This window comes from Cryptotermes secundus, unplaced genomic scaffold, assembly GCF_002891405.2.
Source record: "Cryptotermes secundus unplaced genomic scaffold, Csec_1.0 scaffold1184, whole genome shotgun sequence".
NCBI classification, from domain to species: Eukaryota; Metazoa; Arthropoda; class Insecta; order Blattodea; family Kalotermitidae; genus Cryptotermes; species Cryptotermes secundus.
Window position 1 is genome coordinate 20,549 of NW_019734331.1, and position 14,544 is coordinate 35,092.

At 40.3% G+C, this 14,544-nt stretch overlaps 1 protein-coding gene across 2 annotated transcripts in view; it reads left to right on the forward strand.

Annotated features, from left to right (window-relative positions):
- Positions 1–14,544, forward strand: part of LOC111868699 (hemicentin-1) — a 336,801-nt gene that overhangs the window by 5,264 nt on the left and 316,993 nt on the right. The gene's annotated exons all lie outside the window — the stretch shown is intronic.

Sequence of the window (14,544 nt, forward strand, 5' to 3'; positions counted from 1 at the left end):
GTAAATAAGTGAGTGGATGGCAGATAATGCCTGATAGTATTGCAAAAAAAGTATACAACTCCGTGGTTTTAGTCCGCAAGCGAACTATACCAACCGAGCGACCACCGCTTGTCGGCAAAGTTTAGTGCCAACTTTAGCGGATAGAGGATGTCACATGGTCAGTGCAACGATTCCCCACCGTCGATAATTTCGGTTTTTTAGACCGGAGCCGCCAATTCCTTGAAATAGCTCCTCAGTTATCCTCACGAGGCTGAGTGGTCCCCGTTCTAGACCCACTACTTCTTAGAAAATCTGGTAGCGCCGGTAATTGAACCTGGGATCTCTGGATCTGTAGCCAGGAACTCTGAACACTAGACCATAGAGACGGTCGGAATAATATTATATGCTTTAGAATTTACATTGGCGTTGTTAAAGAATTTTGTATATCAATATTATTTATTACGTAACATGCTAGATTCCGGACTTCTGGGTTAGCTCACTTATGCCTTGAACATGGACACAGCAGGCTTCTTCGGAACGCTGGTAACCACCTACTGATCTTCAGTAAGACCAAAATCTACGTTTTCACACCGGCAAAAACCTCAAATTTAAAGTTTCCGGCCCGTATTAATTTTAAACAAGTATGTCGTTCTAAAGCAAAGTGAAATAAGAAAGTAGAGTCACAAGAAATGTCTGGCAAAGTAATCGCCGGTAACACCTGGTGCAGAATGCCTCGGAAAAACCAGCAGTGCTCTCTTGCGTTCGAAACAGAAACCATCTTTTCTCATATTCTGTCTGAACGAGATCAAGGACTGGCTGCGTAAGGGTGCAGCCTCCAATGCTGACATGTGCTCTCATACCAATTGCTGATTCTGACGTGTGATGAAAGCAGAATATTTCGAATTGATTTGTTGACATTTTTCACGACGGTATCGTCCCAAAAGTTGGTTCCGTGTAGAAACATTCCTCTCTGTAAAATGGAGGCTATCCCTTATTCCTGAATACTCTGGGACCCAAACACTAGTAAAAAGTAAAGTAAAGCTATCCCTGTAACAGGCCGTGAAGGCTAATAGGGTTGTGAGACGTTGAGGGTCCCACATTATCTAGACAATCGGCTCAAAGATGGCGGTAAGGTTGTCAGCCTTACGCGCCGCCCGCGCTTTACTCCCCAGGATAATTATTTAATTAATTCGTGGTACTCATTTCTGTTAGAGGGTGAGTGAACCCCAGGGCCATAGTGCGGCCGGAAGGATTAGGTCAATTGAAAAAAATCCAATGCCCTCATCGGTATTCGAACCCGCGACCTTCCGACTTGTAGCATAGTGCCTCAGCCACTACGAACTTCAATTTTCCTTTTGCAATCAAACGTAGTGCTGTTTATGGAGACTCTTGCGATTCTGATCCGTATTTCAAGGTAGAATTTTAAACTAATATAGCTACCTCGCTTCGCAATTTTATTGAAACATTATTTTAATTCATCCAAACTAGTAAATATTTCAAAATTTGAGTTATATATTGTAATGCTTCAAATGTTAGGTTAAAGTATTTTCAGAAACAATAGCTACACAGAGATTGTACGCGTAAGTATCAGCCCAGTTATTACTCGCAACTTTACAGTACCTGTTTCGAGTCAGAGTTGAGAATCCAAAAATCCTGACAGGAAGGATTCTCCATTACGTCCAGTTTGAAGAACGGGCAAACATCAAGTTTTGCCAAAAACTAGACAAATCCCCTAACAAACATTTGATATAAGAAGAATTGGCCGTTGCTACACGACAACGCCCATGCACATCGCTCTGTTCTTGTCCAAGAAGAACTGGCAAGGCTAAAGGTCACCGTTTTGCCTCACCCTCCGTACTCACCTGATCTCGCACCATGCGATTTCTTTCTCTTTCATCGCGTGAAAGCAAAGCTACGTGGTCGTAGATTTCAGTCGTCCGAGGAGGTGGTCATTGCCACAAGAGACGTTGGTAGACTTGCATAGCGGCCAACGGCAACTATTTTGAGGGCAGATGTGGATTTGTGTAAGTGTATGTGAATACCTTGTAATATGATGCGATAAAACACGAAATTAACGTCTCTACCACGTATATCATCCTTTATCGCTTTAATTGTTAAAGCCTAGTCACAAAATAAATGAGCAAGACTCTTTGCCCTTCATAAATATCATCAGCATCTCATATCCACGTACAGTTCAAACCATCCTCTTCAACGCAGTACGCGTAACTGACATACTCCTTTCGCTTATCTTAGTAATTACAATTTAACGTATATGCAAATGTGTTCGTATAGAGGAGCGTGAAATATTGCTAATGATTTATACGTTTCGAGATTTAAACGTTTCTTCTCATGCTCATTCGTGGCTCGGGGAGACAGAGAGAGAGAGGGGGGGGGTAATAGTAGAACACAGCACAACATTTTTATTAGAAAAACTGAGATGAAACTACCACTTGGAGAGCCAGGTATGAATGGGAGATGATATTAAAGTGGATCTTAGAGAAACTGGGTATAAGGATGTAGATTGGACTCAGCTGGCATATGGTGTGGCAGGCTATTTTCAATACAGTAATGAGCCTCAGTACTTGATAAAAGCGTGCATTGTCCTGACTGTTTCAGTGACTACCGGCTTCTCAAAAACTCCAGTCCGCTGAGTTGGTTGTTTAAGTTGTGACCAGACGTAATGGAACAACTTAATATATAGGTCTAATAGGTGTTTTTAAAATACGCATTATAAAATTATAAATATTAAAAAAAAAATATCGCAAAAAACTCCGTGGCCTGTAGTCCGCAAGTGAACTATACCGACCGAGCGACCGCTGCTTGTCGGCGAAGTTAGCGCCAACTTTTAGCTGATGGCGGGTGTCGTGTGGTCAACGCAACTGATCCCCACGGCCGTTAATCTCAGTTTTCTAGACCGGAGCCGCTGTTTCATTGATATAGCTCCTCAGTTATCCTCATGAGGCTGAATGGACCCCGTTCTAGACCCACTACTTCTCAGACAATCTTGTAGCGCACGGAATTTAAACGGGGACCTCTGGATCTGTAGCCAGGAGCTCTGAACACTAGACCACAGAGGCGGTCATGAAATTATGAATGGCTTTACAAAATGTATGACTGCGACCCTTTGTACTGTCACGTCCAATCAAAACGTTTGACGACAATATGATCGAATCACTGTATTGTAGGTGCAGCACCTGTAGTGCACCCAGTCACTACAATAATGTATAGCTCGAATGAATAGACAAACGCCTGTTCCGTTTAGTCCTTTGGACATTTGGACCCAAGGGAATCATAACATCGCATCACACGATCCTATACTTGGTACGTGCAAACAGCAAATCACACTCACTACTACCACCCCTAAGGCCCCTTCAATAACAACCGCTGCCCACACCCCATCGCCTGGTGACCGAGGGGAGATGTTTATTAGCTCGTCCGGAGCTGGTCACGTTTCGCAATGATTCCAATAATTGGCACGTGGCCGTAATTAAACGACCCCACTCCTTCAAACATGTTTCTTATTTCCTGTTTATAGGCTTTGCAAAGAACGGCGTTTTAAGGTCCGCTGTGTTGCGAAGTTGTGTTTAAGGGTTTTACACCACAGGTTTTCAGCATTCTTCACTGTGCAGTCCCTTTCTTCGCTTTCCCGAAAGTTTATAGAGTCAAAATCCAATCGATAGAAACATTATCTGAATGAGCTGAGTGCTGCTGTCAACTCATTTTAGTCTGTATTTTGTCGTGTCGTACATGACAGAAAGAAATGTAGCTGAAATATTTATTTTCCTTCCGAAGAAGAAGTGAATTTTCAGATAGTTTTACACAGTAACCTCGTCCTTGTTGTTTTCTTTAATTTTGGTTCCAGACATTGAATCTTCTACTATTAGTCTTCATCTTCTGGGTCTGGGAATGTATTTTAACGTTTCAGGTATCTTGCTATAGATCATTCGCTTTGTATCTGTTGTTTCTCTTTCTCTCTCTCTCGCGTTAGTTTTACTCCACAGTGACTGGTTTCCTGTCCTGAGGGGAACTGACGGCACCCAGGTATCAGGCTTTCAGTTTTTCTGTAACATGTTCGTGGAAACAGTGCGTCCGAATTGAGTTAACTGCTAAAAGTAATTTGGGGAAAATGATTTAGTCACAACATGATTGACGTTAATTATGAATTTAGTCTCCGCCATGGTCTGATGTGTATTGAAGGATAACTTTCGAATTTTTAGCTTGGAATTATAAATCAGAAATATGAGACATTTCATGAAGATTTAGACATAACTTGTATCAAAATGCTGTAGAAAACTTGCTTCCCAGCCTGCAAAATATATTGTCACATTCAGAAACATAACAGTTATCTCCTTTTCCTGCAGAGGAGCAGGTGCACTAACTAAATAACTAACTAGCTACTTGATACTTCTGTTCTCATTACAAACTACCAAAATTAACATAAAATTTTGATGGCACCGCCATACGTCAAGCGGTTAGTCGCTGGCTTCCCACGGCGGCTGCCCGGGTTCGATCCCGGGTCTGGTCAAGTGGGATTTGTGGTGGATAAAGTGGCGCTGGGGCGGGTTTTCTCCGAGTACTTCGGTTTCCCCTGCCAATCTTCATTCCACCAACTGCTCCACAATCTGGGGCTGGTACAATAGGCCAGAAGTGGCCGCAGTACAAGGGACTTAGTTCCACCCCACTATCAATAATAAAATAAACATAAAATTTGCTGATATATCTGCTCAAAATTTCTGAATTGCTTTGGCAACGGATTTTATTCGAAACGCTGTCAGCGAATTTAATTTTGAGTCTTATCAATCATGTGTAAGGCTATTATAATTTCGACCCTCCTTGAAGTTAAAATTAAAATTAATAGTTCTTATTCAAGAATGGATCCTCGTAAGTAAGACCCACGATCTCAGCGTCCAAGCGAGCGAAGACGGTTCATGCCTTAGACCGCTCGGTTACTGTGACGGCTCTGTCATGAAGTATTACATTTTTATATTAAGGATAAAATCTCTCAATGTTTGTAGGACGACAGTTAAATAATGAAAGCAAAATGGAATTTAAATATTTATTAAATATCATAACTCTCAAATGAAGAGATAAATTTAGAGAAAGAAACAGAAATATTTATAGCCCTAATCATGAGAGGAATAATTTACTGGCTAATGAAATAATGACTAAGTTTCTTATGTAAAAACAATGGTTACCAACAGTAATAGGGTACAGAAGTGGACATGGAGAGACAGATGCAAGAAGAACAGGAACGATATAAGTAGAGATCTCAACTCTTGGCTGGCTATACCAGAACACACTAAGACGAAGAATATGTCAAACTCAGGGGTGATAGCCTAATGACAGAGATTACTATATAAGCAGAGAGATAGAATTAGCAAGGAGAGGTGACCAGGCATAACATGCAATAGCACATCTACTGTATGAGAAGGATTTGAAGTTATTTGAGGTTATTGCATTTAATACGCTGCCTTATTTAAGATCACAGAAGAAATAAAAAGTCAAGACATTCAGTTTTGAGAAGGTTTTCGTTGCAAAGGTTCATTATGTTATGGAGCATCACGTTTAAATTTGACGTGCACTGAAAGTTCAAGATGGTATTCGCTGGTGGTCAGTGTTAAATAATACAACTGTATCTTGAACAGATCTTATAAAGGGATGGGATGCAAAGGTTATCTTTTTCAGGCTACAATTTTGGAAGCATGTACATTCTAAGAAATGTGTGCTCGCTGAAAAGCATAAAGAGCAGTAAATAATGGCCTCTTTCGTTTTAATATCATATATGAACATCTCAGTTCTGTGTTTTGGGTCTGATTTATTTCAAGTCAAAAACGATCCAGTGCCCTGGCTCCTAAGCATTTCAGCAACTAATGTAGTCGGGTCTATACAACTCTGAAAACACTTGCTTACGAAATAGATTTACGAAAGAAGCAAAAATAATGATCTAATCTTCCTGTGCATTATCATCTGAATCTTGTTTTCTTGTACCGGTATGTAAATTAAATTATCATCTGATACGTAGTCCATTTGTGGATGAAAGGAATGTACACACCAGAGGAGAGAGAGATTAAAATTTATGATGTAATATCTACGGTTAAAATTTTGTTAGGCTCTTTCCAGAAGTCTGGCAACGTAGCTACATAGCAGACTCAATATTGCACACCGTAGTTTTATTACACATATTTAAACACGTGCATGATGTATATTGAGATTGAAGTCTAACACTGAAGGTAAGTTTATTTAAAATTTTGAACATTAATTACGAAACACAAAACTATACAAAATTTCATTTCACGATCCAGGTTGCAGCTAAATATTACTGGAGTATTCGATGGTACAGAATCACACCCACACCTGAACAGTACATTTCTGTGGTTTATAGTTAATTATTCCACTACAATGAATTTTATTAACCGCCTGCCTCGCAATCAGCACCTTGTGATCATCTGAGAAAAAGAGATATCGCTATATACTTCTTATGTACATATTGGGAGTGTTATATTTCCTTGCGTGAAGATGACGCTGAATCGAAAGTTAGAATTAAATATTAATACATGGTGGAATACATACATATACAAAGGAGGACTATAAAACATTTCCTTAACAGACAGTTCTTGAGCCGGGATAGCTCAGTCGGTATAGCGACTGGCTAGGGGCTGGTCGACGTAGGGGTCGGAGTTCGATGGTCAAGAATTTTCACTTCACCAATGGTCCAGAACGGCTCTGGGGTCCACCCAACCTCCTGTGCAATGGGTACTGGGGGTTCTTTCCGGGGGGTAAAGCGGCCGGGACGTGAAACTGAACACTCACCTCCAACTAGTGCCGAGGTCAAGGAAATGTGGATCTATACATCCACTCCCTCATACGCCTTCATGGCGTAGCGCTTAATTAGTTAAGCATAAGGACAACTTTACCCTTCTAACAGACAGTTCTTCTTTGGTATTGATTTACTTTATTTAACGCCACATTATACGGTTCCAACGTTAATAGACTCGAACGGCAGAACGACTGTTTACAACGAATTCTTAGTGACGTGCAAGGTAGCGGTCTCAATTCATTTAGCTACTAATCCGACATTACTTCTATGAAATGAAGAAAAACACAAAATTCGAACTCTGGACTTGCCAAAGCAAGAATGTACAATAGCATAATTTCAAGAAATTACAAGCTGTGTCTGAAACTGCTGGTGTAAAGTTTGATAATTTGAAATTGAACTGAAAAGTTAATTTGATATGATATTGAAATTTAACATTTATGATGTAATGTATCCGTGCGCTTTGTTATAAGTCGGATTACATTTACAAAAATATAATGCATGAATAACAGCTAACTGACCGTGCATAAGACGACTCGAGTGTTTTATTCTAAAATACATATTTAAGGCCAAAACTTGGCTGGTTTTAAGACAGAGCAAACAGAAACGGTAAACGCACTGTTTCCTATTCAATTAAGCTCCTTGGCCTGTAGTCCGCAAGCGAATTATACCGACCGAACGACCGCTGCTTGTCGGCGAAGTTAGTGCCAACTTTAGCGGATAGAGGGTGTCGCGTGGTCAGCGTAACGGATCCCCACGGTCGTTGATCTCGGTTTTCTAGACCGGCCTATTAGTTAGGTGAATTTAATGTCGGACGCATGTGCAGTTGTGTACGATGCGTATATGTGTATTCAGGCCGTGTATCTCATTATCCCTCTGTTTATATCAGAATATTATATTTGAGCATCCTGTTGCATTCACCTCGGATTTTAATGAAAATTAAAAATGTTCACAATCTATCTTTAATTTAAAATAACATCAAAATAACCTCAATTGCTACATATTTCGGCCCTCCTTGGCCATCTTCAGACAGTTGTTCACGTTTTGAAACCGTTGCACTGCACTACATCTTTAGTCAATATACACGTATTTCCATGCTATTGCATTATCGTTGTTCCCACTAAAACGTGTTTGTTTGAGAACGAAACTCTCTCTCCGTTCCGCGTTATTTTCCTCTTGCTGCCTCCATGTTTGTGCCTCCTCCTTGTGTATGTTCTCACTAGTTGGGCGTATGTCCCTAGATAAAATGAACATACAAACATGGAGGATGTAAAAGGAAAATAACACGGAACGGAGAGAAGTTTCGTTCTCAAACGAACACGTTTTAGTGCCAACAACGATAGTACAGTAGCGTTGAAATATACTGACTTAATTTAGGCAGTGTGACGGTTTTCAAAAAGTGAACAGTTGCCTGAAGATGGCCAAGTAAGGCCGAAACTTGCAACAAGTGATGTGATTTTAATTAAAAAGAGATTGTATATTTTTTTTTCAGTTGCATTAAAGCCGGAGGTGAATAAGTGTGTTTATATCAGAAGTCTTGCAAATAATCATTGAAGTTTTTGCAAATGAAATATGGGTAAACTAATTAATGAAAATTTAGATTTCATACGAGATTTCATTCTTGTTACATTGATATAAAAACCAGAACTTATTCCTTCTACTTTAATTTGAAACGTTTGTGTTCGTTATTCAGTATATATCTGAAATGTGCATACACATGTAAAACTAAAGTTAGTATCAGACATTTTAAATTTGGTAGCCATGAACGTTGCAAAGCTAGCATAAATCACGCATTAAATTTGTCTGGAGAGAAATAACTATCGACTCATTATTTACAGAACGTATTTGTCACCCTTCCGCGTCATTCAATGTGATCGTGGCTCGGAGCATAATTATTCATAAATAATGTATGTGTTTGACGGTAAAATATACATATTTGTATAACGTATTTATGTTTATACTAATCCATGATGAAATGTCAGACATTAAATATTTCGTTCCTCATCCATGCCACATTAAGTTGGCCCTAACATATTCTCTCTCAGGTTCGCTCAAGTCACGTAAACAACCTTCCTGCACTTTACAGTTTCCGAGTTGTATAATTGTAATGCTCCAGTTTCTTCAGCCTTCACCAGAATCTAGAATACATTTAGCGATTATTTCATAAAATTTTAATGCAGCTATTTCCTTTATCTTTAAGATAGTTTCATCTGTTATAATATCAGAAATCGCAGTTATCAATATTTTAGTTGAAAGGTCACTAGTCTTTTTGCTGCCTGGAAAAGTGGAAAAAATTCATGGCTGACATCTGTGTATTTTCTGCACACTCTAAATAGTATTTCTGAAACTTCTCGGTAATTTCTGAAACTACATCACATAAAATATAAATCTTATTAGCCTATGAAGCTTTCGTTTGGAACACTTTTTATTGAAACACTTTTGTCTTTACTTATAGTTAACCAAGCACAGAGAACCGCGTCATGGATTAGGCGATTAGTCGCCGGAATCCTACCTCGGTGACGCGGGTTCAATCCCAGGTCAGGTAATGTGACACTTTTAATGGACAGAATGGTATTAGGGCAGGTTTTCCCGGAGTACTCCTGTTCCCCCTGTCACTTCTACAAACTGCTCCATATTTATTAATCATCTTATCATAGACAGGGTCGTTTAATTAATAAATTAAAGCATAAAGCGTAACTTTGAAATTTTAATCTATAAATTCAATTAACCTGAATTATTTTATGAGTCTCCCATCGTCAAGAAGCAATACTTCCACATTTATTTGATTGTTAGTATGCAGAGATGTCAGTATGGAACCAGATCTTGCGCGCTTAACATTTGTCGTATTCCGGAATAATTTTTCTGCAGTGTACCGTAATGAATGAAGTAACAGACTTTAAATATAAGTCACGTGTTCATGGATCTGCCGTTGAAATTACAGCATGTATACTCCAGCGCTGATTACGTCAAGATGAAATTATATTCTCCATGAGATAGCATGACCCTATATCCTCTTAATTTAACTGTGTGTATATGTTTAATAACTCTTTCTTTTCCAAAGAAAGCACGTGCTGCCTTTCCTTTTTAATCTGCCGGTTCTACTTCACTAGAGGAAAGAACTTCATAGGACGTAGATTGCAAATTTTACTTTGATGTTTCCAGACGATAAGAGCTGACACAGATAAAATTGCTCCAGTTCTTACATGATAATTAATTTTCATCTACTGAAATGTTTATAAATAAACACAGCATTCGCAACAGTGATGCCATCTGCAACATTGTCACAAATGAACAAATGTACTTTTTTTCAACTTTATTTTGATCATGGTTTACTTTGATGATGGTTGGGAGCAATAACACAGCAACAGTTCAGGGCCTAACTGGAGATCACAAGGCCCAAATAATAACTAACACAATGGAGCTGAGCCCTTCTTGAGAAGTCGCCAATTGTGCAGCTACTCAAGAACTTCCCAGCTTTTATGGAACCTGAAAGTTCATTACCGTGTTCACAAGAGCAGTCCACTAGTCTTTATTCAGAGCCAGATTGATCCAGTCTATACCAGTCCATCCTATCTCTCTAAGATCCATCCACCCACCTACATCTTGATCTACCTTGTGGTCCCTTTCCTTCTGGCTTTCCGACTAATATCCTATATGCATTCAGCTACGCCACGACTCATGCTACATTCCCTGCCCATTGCGTTCCCTTTGACATGATCATTCTAAATATACTTTGAAAAGAGTACAAGTTATGAAGCTCCTGATTATGCAGTTTTCTCCAACCTCCTGTCACTTCATCTCTCTTTGGTCCAAATATTCTCCTCAACACCCTGTTCTGAAATACCCTCAGTCTGTGTCACTTCCTTAATGTTAGAGACCAAGTTTCACACCAATACTGAACCACAGGCAAAATTAAACTTTTGTATATTCTGGTTTTTTATGTTTTTAGACAGCAGACGAGAAGACAGAATGTTCTGGACTGAATATTAGCAAGCCCAAACATGAGTATTTTTTTTTCCTTGGCACCACAGCCCCAGTGGGCCTAGGCCTACCTCCATGAACTTCTCCGTTCACTTCGGTTTTTCTAGATCTTACCCATTCGGTAGGACTCCTTGGGCGGGTGATCAGCTCGCAAACATGAGTTTACAATTTACTATAGTACTGTCCGTTGATTGTAGACGTTGCTTATTTAATTATTGTTGTTATTATTATTATCCACCACCTGTGTCGGCTTAAGTGTCAATCACCCCCTGGGCAGATATTGCGCTGTGCGCTAATTATAGTCTGGGTCCTCATTAACTTACAGATCTTGCCCGGATCGTAGCACCTCAAAACCGTTAACGTATAAACACCAGTTACAGTACGTCACATATAGATGTTCTCTGTATTTATATGAAGTCAAATTTCCTACTGGTATGAGTTATGATAGTCGAGCATTTATATAATGTATGGTACCGTGTTTAAAAAGCACAGTCGCAATAGCGACGGGCTACAGACTGGACGGTCGGGGTTCGATTCCTGGCAGGAACATAAGATTTTTCTCTTCTCCACAGTATTGAGACTGGCTCTAGAGCCCACCGAGCCTCCTATTCAATGGGTACCAGCGGCTGTTTCCTTAGAGGTAAAGCGTTGAAGATGTGAAGCCGACTACTTAGCGCCACCTAGTATCGAGGTCAAGAATTGTGGAGCTATACCTGCACTCCCCCATACGTCATGGTGTAGTGCTTAATTAATTAATCGCAGGGGCATATTTCCCTTTAAGTACCGTTTTTATACAAAAATCTTGTACATAAGTTACTTGGATTGCTTACAATGTCTTATGACATATACTCGCCTATATATTTCTACCATTAGTAGTTCATCTTCAGGCCGCATGCGTGTTTGAACAAAACTGATCGTGTAAGATTTGAGGTTTTCACGGGGGTGACAATGAAGAAAGCAGTCTTCTGGGATGTGGCACCGTGTAGATGTGGTGTTAACTGATTTTATTCGCTTGCATATACATATAGAACCATACATATTTCCTACTTTTTCTGTTCACTGTATTCGAAAACAGTTCAACCCTGAAGAAGGAGGTAGTATATACCTCTATAACGTCGGATATATTGCCCCACATCCACACTCTGCACAATCCTATGAGTAGAGTCTGAAACTAACCGACGGACAGATTGTCGGAGGCCACTTCCCCTTTGTGCATTCATTTCATAAGCTTCATGCTGAGAAATCAGACAGTAAGTGAATAGTTTAGCAGTTTTCATGTCTTTGTTTAAAGGCGTACAAAACAGGGTGACGTTCGAAATGCTGAGAAATGGACCTACTTTGTTTTAGACGTGGCTTTGTGAGAGATAACCGGCCGTTTAACATATCCGTATAATGTAATTAACTCCTTTCATCCGTGAATGGAAAACGTCTTGATGTGTAGCAGGAAAGACAATGTGAACATCAAAGCAGTTTCAGCAACATTACCTTCCGGATGTTTTAGTTACTTCATATACACATCCCTCTTCGATTAATTCCACGACGCAACAAGTATTTCTCTCGTTATGAAAGACCATAGAGTACTGTTCGTGCTCGAGAAATTTCTGTTCCACTGGTCGCCTTTGTTACTGCTATTGGAGTGTTTATAACGCTGATAGAAGTAAATAGACAACAATCTGGCAACGGGAACTGAGTGTAAAATGGTTGCCATACTTGTGTGTCATGTAGGGGTTGAAAAGGGGAAATTCCAACTTCGATTCCTGATCTTTAAACTTCTGATTTATACTATTAACAATCTGCTCTTTCTTACATCCTGTTGACATTTTCTTTCTCTTCCTTCTCTGTCTTTCGCGTCTCTCCTTTCATCTCTTTGTTTTGTCTTTCTATGTACGTACGTGTGTGTATGAATATGTACGCAGTGCGTATATGAACGTATTTATTTACGTGTCTGTCTTTTGTGAACCAGGATAGCGCAGTCTGTATAGCGACTGGCTACGTGCTGGACGACTGAGAGGTCGGAGTTCGGGTCCCGGTAGGGTCAAAAATTTTCTCCATGTCATCCAGACCGGCTTAGGGGCCCACCCAACCTCCTACACAATGGGTACCGGAGGCTCTTTCCGGGTGGTAAAGCGGCCGGGGCGTGAAGCTGACCACTCACCTCCAACTAGTGCCGAGGTCAAGAAAATGTGACTCTACGTGTTTACATCCACTCCCCCGTACGTCTTCATGTAGTAATGCTTAGAGTTAAGCACAGGGACAACTTTATCTTTTACCTTTGCTTATCTGTTTTTATTTTCGTCTTATCAGTCTAGCTTTCCTTCTTTTATCTACCTGTCTGTCCTCTCTTCAAATCCGTAAGGCCTCTGTGGCACTGTGAACTCATACCAGATGTGGACCGCTATGGTCTTCTCTTAAGGACAAACCTGTCGCTGATGAAGCAGTTACCTGAATTTGTGAAGTCCGGATGTTAGTAACATAGTAACATGATGCTTAGTTCATCCGATGGAAATATTTCTCACCGTAAATTGGAATATTTTTTAGGAATAATCGTGACCTCTGGTTTGGAGAAGATAACTGTGCGTGATGAATGTGAATTTGAGCGGTGAACGTTGCTGGAACATGCGCCTTCCTAAAATTTTTCGAATTCTCTTTAGTGTCGTTTCCTTCTTCACCCAATGCGATTCGACTGGCCGTCTTTTCCAGTCTCTTCTTAAGTTGGAATACAGAAGGCAGTAAGGAAACACCAGGTTCCGTTCAGAGTGGAAATAGCAGGCGAAACTATCGTCTCTTTAGGCTCGAAGTGGTAGAAGTCGGCCCTGATTTCACAGTCTCTTTGTTGAGAGGTCAGCCTTTCCGTCTTCTTTGCTGATACTTAAGTTCACGTACGCGGTATCTGCACTTGTCCATTTTCCCTTCACGAAGCAGCGCAAGTAGTTCTTGTATTTCAAAGGATCGTCTTGCTTTCTATGACGTAAAATGAACTTCAGTCAATGTACACAAACCTTATATGTCGTTTGACTTTCTCCTCAGTCTCCACATCCATGACCAACAAGCTATATAAAGTGCAGAAGGCAGCTTCATGGATTATAACAACATGTAGTCTATTGGGGATATACCAACGTTTCGGAGGATCCTTCTAGTTTCTTCTTCAGAGTAAAATAGTAAGCGGTTCAGGAAAACGAGGATACAGCTATTCGTACAGAAAGTAGTAAATAAAATGTGGCTGGAAACAGTTACACAGCCCCATTTCTTTTCCTGCACCCTACTTTTGATGCGCGCTTTACCCTTCTGCCTTCAATATCGAGGCAGCAAGCTCCTCCGAAACGTCTGTAAGTTTCTACCAGAATTCGTGGAACCACATCTCAGAATAAAGTCATTTTCATATTCACCGGGATAAGAATCTCAAATCTCGCAACTACAAATTCAAATTTTGTTGTTAAGTTGAAGTGAGGGTGGGTCCCTTGGTACTTGGGTCCTACATGGCCCACTGTATCAGCTGCCAATAATGGATGAGAGAAGTGAAGCAGTTACTGTAATGGAAATTGGCTCGTCAAGCCGAAGTGCTCGGAGAAAACCTGCCCCAATGTCACTCTCCACCTCAAATCCAACATGAAATGACGTGGGATGGAAATGTGGCTACTAACTTCGCGATATACGACCTGAATTGCCTACTAAGAAACGCCCGTCTTAGCGCACAATATTTCGTACAGCTTTTTTCCACCTGGTAGTTCCACGTGCGTCCTATTTATCCTCGAAGAGAATTTCTTCCTTGA